The sequence below is a fragment of the Phyllobates terribilis genome, unplaced genomic scaffold (genome assembly GCF_046119375.1).
Source record: "Phyllobates terribilis strain yellow unplaced genomic scaffold, ASM4611937v1 Scaffold_1__5_contigs__length_1240528914, whole genome shotgun sequence".
Lineage (NCBI taxonomy): Eukaryota > Metazoa > Chordata > Amphibia > Anura > Dendrobatidae > Phyllobates > Phyllobates terribilis.
Genome location: NW_027362761.1, coordinates 1,141,319,696 through 1,141,333,187, shown reverse-complemented (window position 1 = coordinate 1,141,333,187; position 13,492 = coordinate 1,141,319,696). Strand labels below are relative to the sequence as shown.

The 13,492-nt window shown below is 47.5% G+C and overlaps 1 long non-coding RNA gene across 1 annotated transcript; it reads left to right on the top strand.

Annotated features, from left to right (window-relative positions):
• The first annotated feature begins 11,821 nt into the window (after positions 1-11,821).
• Positions 11,822-12,690, top strand: LOC141172791 (uncharacterized). The gene is made up of 4 exons (XR_012252536.1): positions 11,822-11,921; positions 12,119-12,241; positions 12,392-12,504; positions 12,598-12,690. It is a non-coding gene; the product is annotated as an uncharacterized lncRNA (long non-coding RNA).
• Positions 12,691-13,492: the final 802 nt, after the last annotated feature.

Below are 13,492 nucleotides of genomic sequence, written 5' to 3'. Positions count from 1 at the left end.
AGTCGGGTGAGAAAGAGCCCATCAGCTGTTACGGAAGTGGACAAGCCTGCTGTTTTTAACCAATCTCAGATACCGAGCACACCACATCTTTCTCAATCCACCATTACATCTCTGCCTGCACCTCTTTCATAGTCCAGCAGTTTGTCGTGTTCACCCTTTGCCACCCTCTCCCAGCACAGCAGGCCTACACCGATCCCTCACTCACCTCGTCTTAATGTGAAATTAAATTCAAAGCTGTAAATACTGGCCCAGATCTTGATAACTCATGCATGGCCCATGGCTGATTGCTGCATTGCCATTATAAAATTTCTTCTGTGGGTCAATTGATGCCACTTTGCTGGTGTCTGGCACTAATTTGAACTGTTTGGCAGCTTTTGGCCCCCCCTGAAGGAGTTTCATTTCATACACATACATATTCAAGGTCAGATTAGCTGAATATCTATTACTGACAGCATACAAAAGATTTGTCATTTCCTCAAGATATCATTGCATTACATATTTAGGATTGATAAAGTCTGATATAGAGGGGCATCTCATTAGTTTAATACACGTTTATGATTGCAGATTTCCCCTGTAACTAGGGCTGGATATTAGAAATTTCAGGCTTCTGCCTCCGCTGAAGAGCTGATCTGTGTCCTGATTTTTGTATATTGATATAATATATAAATTTGCGTCATACATTTTTCAACTTTTTCTGTGTTGATGGTCAGGCGTTCTTTGTAATAAGCCATCTTTGTAGGGAGTCTGGCCGACCCTGACAGTCGGCCAGACTGCACGATCTCACCACCTAAACCCCACAGGATAAAGGAAGACACAACAATTAATGTTAATGATGTAAATGACTTATTACTTGGGTCATTTATCATTAATTCTTCAATATTTATCACAGTTGGTAATAGTTAACTCTGCAACCAATGAATTAATTGTTCTATGGAGAAAAAAAAGACACACGAGGTAATAAATGTACTTAATATTCCCCATCATATGACTGAAGATATGTTTAGGGTGTTTCCCTAAACATATCTTTTCTTCAGCGTTTCTTCTGCGGTTTTTTTTCTGTGGCAAAATTGCTGCGTTCTATGCTACCAGCTTAGTGACTGAAATTTCTGAAATCTCTGCATTTTTTAACTTTGTGGCTTGTCAAGTCTTTGCAGCGTTTTTCACCCATTCAAATGAATGAAATAAAAAACGCAGGTTAAAACACAGCAAAAACATGAGCTAAACGTGCATATTGGATGCAGCATTTTTCCTGGCACTTCTCTGGTATTTGGCGCAGAAAAAAATGCTGAAATAATGCAACGTGTGAACATACCCTAATCCTGGTTGTGTTCTAATTGGAAAAAAATAAGACGGCCATCAAAACATGGAGATAAATTTAATTCTATAGTGTTTCCACTTTAAGGTATCACTCACACTTGCGTATAAATCGGACGAGTGCAATCAGATAAAAACTTAGATTACACTCTGACCATTGTTATTTAATGAGGCATTGCAGATCTGTGTATTTTTCTAAGCTGAATTCTACATAACAAAAAACTTGTATGCCATACGGACCATCAGAGTGACATCCTATATATACGGATACATTACAATTCTGCAGCAAAGGTAACTGTAAATGGTCCTGTAAAAGATTAATAGCTGCTGAGAAAAAAACAGATTGTATACGGACAACACACGGATGACACGTGAGGAAAAATCATCCCACTCTCCTGGATGAGAATAGACTGATTATTTATACACAAGTGTGAGCGAACGCTAAATATTGCCAGGCAGCATCTATTTGTGCAGAGCCGCTCCTTGAAGATTCCATCTCAAGATTCCGTGATGACAGTCGGCCATTATGACATCACAGCTCACAGTCGCAACTTCTACAATACACACAGGCTCACGGGTGCCATTCTTGGTTCCATAGTGATTGATAGCACTTGCAGTTTTTCACTATGGCTGGATTTCGTCTATACGATGTTCAGGTACAAGCGCTATTGGAGATTCTTATCCTCAATCGCCCTAACATTGTGCTTCTACCACCTGATGGCGTCCTCAGCTTCACTCACCGGCTGGTGATGGAGCTAGTAAAGGACTGCCTGACCAAAAATCGACAAGATCGACTAACCTCAGAGTATCTGATGGATTTATGTCACAACATCAGGACATTACTACAACAGGTAAATGGCGGACACTCCTCACAAAACTTCTCTATAATAATAGATAATTATGGTGGGATAGAAGTGTAGCACCCTGAGGATTCGGCTGCTACAGGGGTATTGCACCTCAACCCAGAGGTGTGATATTCCACTCCCGGGTAAGGAAGGAGTGTGGAACTGAGCTCGGTAGGCTGCATGCACTACACACATCCCATTTCCGAGGAGCAGACCGACGGTACTCCCACTTAGAAATGTGCAGGTACGACCGAGTCTGTTCCTGGCTGGAGTGGGAGGGGGGTGGTACATCCCAAGTAGTGTAGGGGCAGATAGGGGGAGCAGCCTGGGTAAAGATAGGAGCTCATTGGGTGCTGGTCACCTGAGCTCACACATAGAGGGTGTATATAAGGTGGGCACCAACTAAGAACAGGATCAGTTGCAGAGAGAAAGTCAGCGAGCTGAGGAGAAGAGAGACCCAGAGTGAGAGAGGAGAAAGAGAGACCCAGCGGGGGAAACAGAAGAAGAGGACTCTAAGAACCCAAATTAAATCCCCGGGTGAAGAGTCGGCATCAGGGTACCGGAACCCAAGCTGGTGGGGGCAAAAACACACCCCAGCCAGAGACCGGAGGCCGTGGGCAGCGTCTGCCACGGCCACCCACCACATCCACCACGAAGGCATACCACGTGGAGGGTCAGGGAACCCAAGGCCAAGGGTCTCCCAACAGAAGGCCCGAGGGAGCTGGACCTGGGTGGATCAATAGTGGGGACGGCCAGAGAAAGGACAGAAGGAGAGCTCAGGGTCACGCTCCGGACTTATTTGGGGGTTGGCTGGATCCAGAACCTGGTGGACGCAGCACGGCTCGGGAGGTCACTCGAAGCTGGAGTGACCGGAACATCAGCAGTGAGTAAACATCCTAAACTGCATAACCCGACTCTGTCTCTGATTGCCGTCTACACTGCATCACCACAACCCCCATCCTCTGCACCTGATCCCCCTGAGGCTATACCCCACCCGTTGGGGGTTATATCACCAAAGCTGCACCTACACCATCAGCCTCAGCGGACCCTGCTGCAGCGGCGGCCATAGTGACCGCAATACAACGGGTGGCGTAGTCGACAATAAAGAACTTATTAACATCTGTAGGACTGCCACATACAACTGAGTTTGACACCCTGGGCACGGACCGGGTCACAGCCACTCGGAAGACTACAACCCCCATCTGATCCGGCTCCGGATATTCCCCCTAAAGAATATGGCCCAGGGGGCGCGTCAACTTTGGCGTAGTCGGCAGGATTACGTGCCCGCAACACCCGGGTACTGCGTGCCTGAAGAAAAGTGCAAGTTTACCTCAAAAAGAAGTCTCCTGCCGGTTCCGGAGGGTCCCCGCCATCGGACCCCATCACCAGTCGATTCCCGCCGGTTGTCCGCCATTAACCGCGTTTTCCCGCCATCTGCAGAGTTTCCCGCCACTGGGAAGCGATTCCCGCCATTTCCAAAGGTTTCCCGCCTTGGAAGAGCGGACGCCATTATGGGCGTGCCAGAGGGTGGCGAGAGGCCACCTCCCATCGTGGGCCAGGACCGAAAATGGCGCCAAAAGTGGAAACCGCCCCCACCAACAGAGACTGTGATGCTAGAGGTGTCTGTCAGCGTGAAAGAACAGCCCCTGGAGCTGACAGTCACCAAGTGGCCCCGGGACCGCCCTCGAGGGGGGAGGAGACGAAGGGAGAGAAAAAAGATGGGTGTCGCCTGGAGGAGTCTGGAGCGAGCGCACCCAGAGGCAAGAAGCCTGGAGAAGAATATCGGAGGAGCTTACCCGGAGATGGCGAGAAAGCAGAGCAGCACCGGCCCGTTGGCCAGGAGCCTGCTAGAAACCGAGGAGGGAGAGCAGAGCAGCACCGGCCCGCTGGCCAGGAGCCTGCTGGAGACGACTGTAGGAGAGCAGAGCAGCACCGGCCCGCTGGCCAGGAGCCTGCTGGAAGAAGAGCAGAGCAGCACCGACCCGTTGGTCAGGAGCCTGCTGGAAACCACGACCCCACTAGGCCTAGTGGAGGTCCTCGCACAGCTTCCCCGAGACCGGGAGTGTGCACAGACCGCTCTGGAGGGCCTCGCACGGAGGATGGCCCGGGTACAGCGAGAGACATTGGCGGAGTGGAGCCGAGAGATGGCCCAGCAAACCAAGACCCGGAGCACGCCAGCCAAGATGAGGAGACAGACCGCCTCTGAGGATGGCGCGGGAGGACCCAAGGCCGGAGACGGCGCCGAGAAGGGAGCCGAACGCATGGAGGCAGGTAAAGGGGACGTCTATACCCCAAACCGGGAAACCGCGTACCTGCCCCAGCTCCCCGTCGCAGAGCCCGAAAGTCCCCCTGCTGTGCCCAAAAACGCCATGTCACCGACGCAGACTAGGCCCCAACCGGAAGCCGCCGCCGCGACCCCTGTGACGCCATGCGCAACGACCCCGAGCGTGGCAAAACAGGAAGCAACACCAGCCTGGTCGCAGGGCCTAGAATTCCCGGGCGTCGCATCACCAACAGCGCCCCCTACCTCCGCGGAGCCTCCGGCCTGGCCGCAAGGCCAGGTAGCCCAGGGCGCCGCCGTCCTAACGGTGCCCTTCACCTTCCAGGTGCCCCAGGCCTGGCCGCAAGGCCTGGGCAACCCGGGCGCCACCACCACCGCGCCCGCGCCCGTAAAACCAAGGGTGCCGCGTCTGGGAGAGGACTTGTTTGCCCAGCACACGTGGCCGGACGGGCAGCCTTTCATCTGGCCCCAGGAATATTATGGACTGGAGCGCCAGAGGAGGGTTGGGGCCATGTGTGCACCCCTGATTCCGGCTCCGAAGCCCGTGATAAGGATCTCGCCCCCGCTTGAAGAGACCCAATTTGAGTGGGACCCCACCGGAGAAGATCTAATGGGGTTCACTCAAGAAACCCGGGCAGCTGCAGCGGAGCGTGCTGAGTGCTGCCGACAGCAGCTCGAGGAGTTTGCGAAGGAGCGGAGAGAGAGGCGGGTCCGGGAACAACAGGCCCAAATAAGGAGCGCCAAGCAGAAGAGCCGGACCAGGAGGGACCCCCGTGCAGCGCACAGTCCCCGCACCACCGGGACTGTAATAAAGTTTAACCTGCAGCATGGGTGGGGCTTCATCCGAGACCACAACACCCCCGGCGACGTCTTTGTCACGCGCAGAGACGTGGAGTCCCATCTGCCGGAGGGGCACAGAGGTCGTGACCTTTACATCGGGGACGAGGTCACCTTTACCCGGCACAAGTGTGCCAAAGGACCTTACGCCCTCCATGTGCATCGCCTGACAGAGGAGGAGCTGCGATGTGAGGAGGAAGAGCAAGAGGACCCGGACGGGTCTGAAGCTAAGATCCCCAAAGAAAGAGCAGGAGGAAGACGTCGTTAAGTACAGTGGAGCAGGTGCTGTAAATAGTTACCCGACCGGGGTACAAAGAAACTGTTACTGCAAATATAGTCCCCGTTGGGACCAGCTGATGTGAACTGTTCACCCGTTTTCCCTAAATCCCACTGACCGAGGACTGAGAGCGGTCATTCCTCCCCAATACCTGGCCGAGGACTGAGAGCGGCCACCTTCCCTCTTGTATATAGTTGCGCGTCCTAAAGCGCCCCCTACCGGTTTTATAGGAAAACCAGTTTTTTTAGAGAGACTGTCGCACTTTACCCGGTCATACGTTGCACAGTGACCGGAGGAGGAGCCAGAGGCGACGGGAATGTTTTATATGAAAAGTTTTATGCTAATATATGTTGTTTTATATGTTTTATATGTTTATGCAAAAATTTGTATGTTTGGATGTTTTTGTCTTACAGCCCGAGGACGTGCTGTGATTTACCAGGGGGGAATGTAGCACCCTGAGGATTCGGCTGCTACAGGGGTATTGCACCTCAACCCAGAGGTGTGATATTCCACTCCCGGGTAAGGAAGGAGTGTGGAACTGAGCTCGGTAGGCTGCATGCACTACACACATCCCATTTCCGAGGAGCAGACCGACGGTACTCCCACTTAGAAATGTGCAGGTACGACCGAGTCTGTTCCTGGCTGGAGTGGGAGGGGGGTGGTACATCCCAAGTAGTGTAGGGGCAGATAGGGGGAGCAGCCTGGGTAAAGATAGGAGCTCATTGGGTGCTGGTCACCTGAGCTCACACATAGAGGGTGTATATAAGGTGGGCACCAACTAAGAACAGGATCAGTTGCAGAGAGAAAGTCAGCGAGCTGAGGAGAAGAGAGACCCAGAGTGAGAGAGGAGAAAGAGAGACCCAGCGGGGGAAACAGAAGAAGAGGACTCTAAGAACCCAAATTAAATCCCCGGGTGAAGAGTCGGCATCAGGGTACCGGAACCCAAGCTGGTGGGGGCAAAAACACACCCCAGCCAGAGACCGGAGGCCGTGGGCAGCGTCTGCCACGGCCACCCACCACATCCACCACGAAGGCATACCACGTGGAGGGTCAGGGAACCCAAGGCCAAGGGTCTCCCAACAGAAGGCCCGAGGGAGCTGGACCTGGGTGGATCAATAGTGGGGACGGCCAGAGAAAGGACAGAAGGAGAGCTCAGGGTCACGCTCCGGACTTATTTGGGGGTTGGCTGGATCCAGAACCTGGTGGACGCAGCACGGCTCGGGAGGTCACTCGAAGCTGGAGTGACCGGAACATCAGCAGTGAGTAAACATCCTAAACTGCATAACCCGACTCTGTCTCTGATTGCCGTCTACACTGCATCACCACAACCCCCATCCTCTGCACCTGATCCCCCTGAGGCTATACCCCACCCGTTGGGGGTTATATCACCAAAGCTGCACCTACACCATCAGCCTCAGTGGACCCTGCTGCAGCGGCGGCCATAGTGACCGCAATACAACGGGTGGCGTAGTCGACAATAAAGAACTTATTAACATCTGTAGGACTGCCACATACAACTGAGTTTGACACCCTGGGCACGGACCGGGTCACAGCCACTCGGAAGACTACAACCCCCATCTGATCCGGCTCCGGATATTCCCCCTAAAGAATATGGCCCAGGGGGCGCGTCAGAAGCTTCTTCTTTCATCTAATATATGACACTATAATCCCTAGATATGTAGTCATTATATCTGCAGAGAGAGGAGCAGATGTCACATACAGTGGCCTCCTCCATTGTGCCCTTTCTCACCTCAGAATGTTCTACATTATTTTTTTCTTCTTTATAGGCTGAAAAAAGATCTCAAACTGGAGATTTGGCTTTTATTAAAGACCTGGCCGAAAAAGTCCTGTGTGTATTGGAACGTACGGCCCGCTCATCGGAACGCCTGGTACGAAGCCATCATCTTCTCTATCACTCGTCCTTGTTTTCTGATCTTCTCCAGATCACGAGTCAGATATCAGAATGTAATGTACTATAATGCATGAAGTACAAGATGTCGCCATAGTATATAGAAAGTGGATAAAGCAGCTCTGGGATATAACGGTGCAGAAAATAGAATCCGCCACTGAACGTGAGATTCTGCAATGTTAACTAAAGTTCTCGTAATGGCGCATGATTTGTACAGTTACAATTGGTGCATCTGTAAATGTTGGTTTAGTCCTTCCTGATTTCTGTATTTGGTGATTTAGTGAAATCTTCCACATATTAATTATATATATTATATCTATCAGGAAACACCAGAAGGCGACGACGAATATGAGCAAAACGTGACCCCGGAAATTCCTGACCCTAAAAGGAGTGAGCCGGAGCTGAACAGCGATCTGATTACAGGTGAGCGATCACCCGACCTTCTACAAGGAATATCCAGATATAATAGAGGACGGGGGATAATGTTAGATTTACTCTCTACTCTGTGTAATGGGAACCTGGCGGCACATTGTTACATGTAGCAGTAGTGGTGTGACGGTATAGGCCATTGTCCTCTAATATTAATTGTTTGCAGAATTCCAATGTCCCAGTCAGGAGAAATCTAATATAGAAGCCATATATAAATCAGGATGGAAGTGCACTGGGGGAGGGGAAGAGAAATCTGAGTGCAGTGACACGCCCCCAGTGCACTTCCAGGCTAATTTGCATATGGCTGCTATGTTTCAGCTCTCTTCCCATCACTCTCATGTGCAGCGAGGGTAGGGGGCTCCTCATTCATGTGATGATTGGGGGTCCTCCATCATTTACATTACATTTATCTGTGGATGCCCCGTATGTTCCCATATTAGAATCCCCATATAACGAGTATTAATCCCATTCACAGACGTCTTGTCATTTCCCCGTTATATCGCTGTATTATCTATGTAGGATTGATATCGTCTAATACATTTTATCTCTTCATCATTTATCACTATTTTAGTTCCATCTGCGCTGGTGAATCCTGACAGTGGAATCTGTGAGATCCCGGAGATCCAGGAATCCGCCGGTGTAAGTATAATAGAGGGGGACGTCTGTGTATCACCAGATCATGGGGTGTGACTGACCCGACCAGTATTATCCCCCATATAACCAGGGGACGTCTCTGTTCTAAGTGGAGATGACACCAATGTGTTAGATAATTCCATTTATATTAAAGGGAATTTGTCTCTAGGTTTATGCTATTTGATCTGACAGCAGCATGATGTAGAGACAGAGACCCTGATTTCAGCGATCTATCACTTACTTTACTGGGTGTAGCAGTTGTAATAAAATTACTGTTTTATCTGCTGCAGATCTAGCAGAGCTCTGAATGCTGAACCCTGTATAACACTGCCCACACCACTGATTGGCAGCTTTCTGTGTACACTGTGCATAGGCAGAAAGCTGCTAATCCGTGGTGGAGACGGGGTTACAGAGTAATAGGACTACATGGCATGAGACACATAGTCCTCTAGTGATAATCTACTGCTGATCAAATACTAATTTCATTAAAACAACAGCACAACATAGGCTAGTAAGTAACACATCGCTGGAATCAGGGCTTCTACCCCTAAATCATGCTGCTCCCAGATTACATAGCACAATCCTGCTGACAGATTCCCAGTAAGTTCTCCTCTGTGTGATCTCTCATATTATCCAGCACTTTACAATGATACCGGTGTATAGAGGACCCCCTTATATTACATCCGTGTCTGCGGAGCATCCGGCTTGTATCCTCCCTACATCGGATCAGTGTAAATCAGCTGGGACATAATATAGGGGGAGACGTTTCTGCATCTGGAGCTTTTTTCCTTAATATCATTTCTTATTCCTTTATAGAACGTGATCGAATCATCATTGATCCCGGCAGGAAAGCCGCATATGAGCGACTATGAAACTTCCAAACTCATCAGCAGTGGAAATTTTGGGTGAGATTTCTGTTACCATAATCCACATTTCTCAGGGTTCCCTATGACAATGCTTCTGCCTCTGTGCTCTGACATTCAGTGTTATCATAGGGAAACGATACAAGTCCACACCACTGTCCACATCTAAATGTCACTATTCAGCTCAGTTACTGTACTGTATATCCAGTTGAGCAAACTGATCTGTAACAAATCAAACTGTAAGGAAAGGGATTCAAATAATATAATACATTACCCTCGCCTGTCCTGGACCCTCATCTGTCCTTATGCTGCCACCTCCACCAGAGCTTTCCTGCTCTCCGCTCCAGTCTTTGTTTTTTTGGGGGGGCTTCATTATGGAGCTGATAAGAGTTATTGGCTACACATGGTCACGAGAGGGGTGACACGATATGGACATCAATGACATCTGCACCTGCCACCGTCCACCATGACCATGTGAGTCCAGTCACTGGCCTCAGCAGCAGAAGGGGGCGCCAGAACAACCAAAGACTGGCACAGAGGATGGAGGACTGCAGTGATGGACAGGTGAGGGCCTAGGACAGGTGGGTATACTATGTTTAACTACATTTTAACGTATTTCCTCCCCTCCATTTATTATGCTTTGGGGTGTGGAGAGAGCTTAAAAAACATCTGCTTACAGCAATTGGAGGACTTTCAATTTGGACCAATTTTTATTTGGACTGAATCGTATTTACTGGTCAATTATAGCGAATCTGCCCAAGAAGAATTTCGGTAGATTCTCTCACCTGTAATGTGACCTGGGTGAGGGCTCCGGCAGACGTGGCATTGTGGAGACCTCCCATAGGTGATCTATGTAGTGTATCATGTATTTCTAGATGTGGATTTCTAGTGATGGCCGGACTTCTAGTATAAACATTAGTACAGAAGATCATATAATGACTTCTATATACAGACTGTAATAAGGATTTATTATAACCCTTGGATTCTCCTTCTCTCCAGTGCCGTCTACTTAGTGCATCATAAAGTCTCACAACAGGTCTTCGCTATGAAGAAAATGGCCAAGAAGAACTTGGATAAGACACGGAAAGTGGAAAGGGCCTTTCTGGAGAGGGACATCCTGACATTCGCTGATTGTCCCTTTGTGGTCTCCATGCTCTGCTCCTTCCCTACAAGATCTCACCTGTGTATGGTCATGGAGTATGTAGGAGGTAGGACACGTACATTGTATTATATTCAGTCCATGTCTACTTACATTTTATCACCTCTCACATCATTAAGATTTGTCCACATGAAAGGTTACATCCCCACAGAGCATTTACTATAGGTTATCCATTACCAAGATGCCCGGAAAGTCATTGATGTGTGTGATCTCCCTGTATGTCCGCACTGTCAGTATCTCCAGCTGTAGACAAGATGCTATTTGTGTTATTAGTTACATGGATGACGTTTCACCATGACTTCAGACCAATATTATGTGCACTATACATTATATCTGTATATATTCTCTCCTGCCTCAATGTCTCCGCTCACTTCTCATAATACATCATGCTCATCTGCTGTATAAACCACTTACCTGTCATATTTCCTTTTTTTCTATAGGTGGTGACTGTGGGACCCTTCTAAGCACCAGGGGTCCTTTACCTGTCCCCTTGGCCCGCTTATACTTTGCAGAAGCGGTTCTTGCTGTAGAATACCTCCATAGTTATGGTGTGGTGCACAGAGACCTGAAGCCCGACAAGTAAGTGTCCCTTGTAGTATAACAAAGGAGGGAAAGTTATCCTTTATTATCTCATGGTCTGTGAAGCTAAACCCATCTTTTCTTTCACAGCCTCCTGATAACATCTACTGGACATATTAAAGTCACCGATTTTGGGCTTTCAAAACTTGGTGTCATGATACCAAACACCAACATCTACAAGGAATTAGCGGAGGACATCTCCAGAGAGTTCCTGGACCGTGAGGTCAGCATTATTTACAGGAACTTAGCTGGTTCTGTACAAATCTCATCACCCTATTGTCTCTTCTCTACGTTCTTCATTTTTAGATAACTTTTCCATTGATATTTTATCTTCTCTCATTGTGTTTTTATGTTGAAAACTTGTCATAATAAGCGTTTCATTGATTCTCATCTCTATCTTCTGTTGCTTTCCAGGACTGTGGCACCCCGTATTACAAAGCCCCGGAGATCATCCTTAAAAAAGGCTATGGAAGACCTGTTGACTGGTGGTCAATGGGGATCATCCTTCATGAATTTCTCCTGGGATTTGGACCATTTGATGGGGATTCCGTAACTGATCTTTATGATACTGCTGTCATTGGTAAGTAGAATAATCCGATCATTGCTTTGACTGGTTAAATTGGTTTAGTTTCTTCCTTTGCTTTATCTTACCGTCCAGTAAAGAAATTTTTTGTTCTGTAATTTTCTATATAACAGGAGACATAATTTGGAAATGTGATCGTGCTCCTCCACCTGATGCGCAGAACCTCATCACAGAGCTGCTCAGAACAAATCCTGTGTATAGACTTGGGACAGGTAACAGATATAATATTAATATTCCCTTATTACACCGAGGACATATCGCTCATGTCCATGAGGATCAGCACTTGTCTATCAGCTCGTCCATTTTTAGTGTTGGCTCAGTTATGTAGCTAGTTCAGATTAAGATATACTGTTCAGATATGGATCTGTCTCTGACAATGTCCGCATCACTTTTGTTTTTCTTTATCCAGGAGGAGCATTTGAGATCAAGGGTCATCCCTTCCTCAGTGACTTAGACTTTGATAACCTTCTTAGTGAGAAACCGGAGTATGTTCCTCAGCTTGTATCAGATGTCGACACCAGCTTATTTATCAGTAAGTAGAATTAGACATCATCTAGACTACGTGGCTGTTTGTCTCATCTTCCTTAATATGTGACAATTGGTTCTCATTAATAGTAATGATAAATGGTGCCTGTTTTATAGTGACAACATCTAATAACATTTCATTACCTATGTCTTGTAGATCATTCTGATATAAACAAACATCTGGTCTCAGAGGATGAGGAGGGCACAAGTGAGGACAATGAGAGCCTTGACTTGCAAAATTTTACAACATCTTCTGAAAGGTTTTCTAAAGTAAGTATGTGATTAATAAATTCAAAATGTGTATAAAAAGACCCATAAAAGTAAACATAAAATGATTTCATATCTTATTGTTTCCGAATGTAGCTCTGTAACACCGCTACCAAGCCAAAGAATAATGAGGATCGCAAGTCCTCTCCAGAGTGTACCGTAGAATCCTGCACAAACATCTCAGAAATGTGAGTAGATTATGGGGTGATTACTGGGAGCTCCAGGCTGATATGTGTGCAAAACTCAAAATATAGGACATAAACACCATATTATCAAATTCAGCACCCACCGCACATGGTTAGAGGTCATTGTGCTTTTGGCTTAAAAAACTGCAGACGATAACAGCCCATAATTGTGGCCAGTCATGCATGTTTAGTGCTATTCATATTGTGGGAGAGATGGAGTATTACATGCCAACCATACTGCATTTATTTCTGATTTACACATTTATTTTCTTTCAAACAGGCAGAAAGAATCTGTTGCTCTATCTGATAGAGACGATGCTATTAGCAGCTTGCCATCCTCGTCCCCATTGTCAGGTATGTACATGTCTACAGCACCAACAAAGTGAATGTTGACTTTAAGGCTCAAATATTTCCACGTGGTTTTTCTGTAAAAGGTTTCCTATGTTGTCCATGTTTCATGGATCCCAATTATGTTGCCCATAGCTCGTACTGTATCTCTATATCACTCATTTTGAGCAGGATTATTTTTCATGGTTTCTGTGAGATACATTGTAGCATCCCATAACCTACATCATCATAAGGAGACATCATCTCCTATTATAAAATATCTCTCATCAATGATGTACTACATGGCACCAGACAGGGCTCTTGCTTCTCTATATTAGTGATACATCTAATGTCCCTCAGATGAGGTTATGCACATTATATAGGACTTATTCTGCCCTATTATGAAGTAATACTAGATTTTCAGGACTATAGGAGACAGGACTATATATAGGAGACTAAGCAGGTCCCATGGGAATATG